Raw genomic sequence first — 1,949 nt, 5'->3', positions numbered from 1 at the left:
GGCCACCGAAAGTTTTGTTGGCCTCAATTGTTGACTAACAATGACTAACAAGAAGTCCTTAGTCCGGCGGTGGACGTAGGCATTTTGCTGTACCACGTAAAAATCCACGTCTGATTAGTCTGCAGATGGTATAAAGTTCCCTCATAATTCCATACTCGTGTCATGTTCTACCTCTCATTAATTGCTGATTTAGACCAAGTCCTGCTCATATCCAAAAATAATTATTTACCATCGACCAAGATCCGCATATCCTCCGAACTAACTTCCGAACTTCACTTTCTACCATTCAAATCCTCTATGAAACCCCCCCATTAATTCTCCCCCTCTCAGCTCTCCACGCATACTCCAAAACCCATCCATCAACTTTCGTCGATCGCCGATCATGCCGCGGTGGCTAGACTCCCTCCTCCTCCTCCTCCTCCTCCTCCCCTTTCTCCGTTTTTCAGCCGCCCACTCCCCGGGGCCAGATGACGCCGCGGACACGCCGCCGCCTCTGACCAGGTTCGCCTGGGACAATGCGGGCCCGGTCGATGCCGGAGGATTGAGCCTGGACGAGCTGCACGCTGAGAACCCCGAAGTCGCCGTGTTCGAACTGGACAGCAAGGTGCGGGTGAACCCGTTAGAGGGCGTCGATGCCCCGGCGAATCCGAGTGCACGTTAGTTCCTGACCGAGGGGGTCGGAGTAATCCTGGCCCGGTCGTTGGCCAAAATTTGAGTCTTGATTATCGCTGTGTGTTAAGAGTCTAGGAGTCAACAGGTCGAAACAAGATTCGGCTATTTCCTTTCACGTCTTTATTTATTTATTTTTTTTCCGAATAATGTTTTGATCTCCCGGATATTTGCCTGCAGCTTATAACGGTTTATTCCGAATAAACGGATCGTGGTGATTTAATGTACTGCCATCATTTTTGCACTGTAATTTTCTTACTCGCGCGTCCGTAATTTTAGGATATGAAATTCAGCAGGTCTTGTGTACCTCGTCTGTAAACGCGGGACAATTTTGGAGGCCCAAAACCAAAATTTGAACACTAGCATCCTCGATCTCCTCGGCCGTGCAAAGCTTTTGAAAGACTTATCGACCTCTTTTTAGCATTGGCGAGCCGAACCAAAAAGATGTTGATTTTGCAAAATTTAGTGTTGAAAACACACGGGACTACTGTTCAACGCTCGCCAATCAACTTTAAACGCAAGCTAAAAAAACCCACGGGACTAGTAAACCCTTGTGTTTAACTAAAACCAACTAGATTTGTGATGAGTCACCTATTAACACGGATAACCGTACGTAAAGGATGACGTCAAAGGGGGACAGTCGTTCATGAACTAAAAAGAATTTGATAAATATACTCCATTTCTACCCTTCTTGTACTCCGATTTGAGGGCAGTAACAGATGGAGCACATAACCAAGAAAAGGGCGTGAAAATATAACATTGGGTGTGGCAAAGCAGAAAAAAAGAGGTCAAAGATTTAGGGATGGTTGGTTTATGAACTCTACACGATAACTGTACGTGTAAACATACAAGATTATTAGGACCATGTGTTTTTTTAGCTTGCGTTTAAAAATTGATTAGCGAACGCTAAACACACAAGACTAGTAATCCTATGTGTTTTTAACACCAAATTTTTTAAAGGGTGGCATTAGAGGCACACCTTCAACCACACCTCTAACCACACTCCCTCTCTCATTTGATACAGTGCACCGGGCCCCACATGAGATTTTAAAATTTTAAAATCTCATGTGGGGCCCAGTACACTGTAGCGAATGAGAGAGAGGGGCGTGGTTGGGGGTGTGCTCCTATCATTTTCCTTTTTTAAAATCGACCTCTTCTTAGCTAGCTTTCCTGAGCAGGCTAAAAAAAGGTCGAGTATGCTAATTATTTAGCAAAAAAAAGATCGTTTTTGCTAATTATTTTTTAAAAATGGTTTTTTTTAAAAAAAAAATTCTCCGTTT

Source organism: Asparagus officinalis, chromosome 2, assembly GCF_001876935.1.
Source record: "Asparagus officinalis chromosome 2, Aspof.V1, whole genome shotgun sequence".
Classification (NCBI taxonomy): domain Eukaryota; kingdom Viridiplantae; phylum Streptophyta; class Magnoliopsida; order Asparagales; family Asparagaceae; genus Asparagus; species Asparagus officinalis.
This window is presented reverse-complemented; position numbering follows the sequence as displayed.